This window comes from Arachis ipaensis, chromosome B07 (assembly GCF_000816755.2).
Source record: "Arachis ipaensis cultivar K30076 chromosome B07, Araip1.1, whole genome shotgun sequence".
Lineage (NCBI taxonomy): Eukaryota > Viridiplantae > Streptophyta > Magnoliopsida > Fabales > Fabaceae > Arachis > Arachis ipaensis.
In genome coordinates this window covers 7,741,936-7,742,534 of record NC_029791.2, presented here as the reverse complement: position 1 = coordinate 7,742,534, position 599 = coordinate 7,741,936, and positions in this window count along the sequence as shown.

Genomic DNA, 599 nt, shown 5'->3' with positions numbered 1-599 from the left:
AATTCTTTTTTTATTTATAGTTTTATTTTTAATATTGAAATGGTAATGGTATTTTTTAAAATATGGATCGTTGGAGTGTTATTTTCAAATGTAGAATCGTTTAATTAGAGAAGTAGATCTCACACTGTCCGATTCGTTAGAAGTACAGAAATCGGACCGTCCGATTTGTATAGGTATAGAAATCAGACCGTCTAATTTATGAGAGGTATATAAATCGGACCGTCTAATTTATATTAAAAAAATTTTAAAAAAAAATTAAGATATACAAATCGAACCGTCTAATTTCTATACTTCTTACCATTTTAAAAAATACCAAAAATTACTATATTAAAATATATCACTTGTACTACTTCTATATCTAAATTTTTTAGCTGGTATAGTTTTTATAACCTTTTCTAGTTTATTTCATATAATAAAATTTAAAATATTTTATTCTTTACAGATAACGACATAACGTATTCTTAAATGATGATGTAACATTGTAACAAGTTACTAATGTGACATATCTTGAATTCCTACTTCAGTATTTTAACTTGGTACTTTAAAAAATTTAGTTACCAAAAGATGTTTTCTAATTACTTTTTTCCCAGTCTACGTCT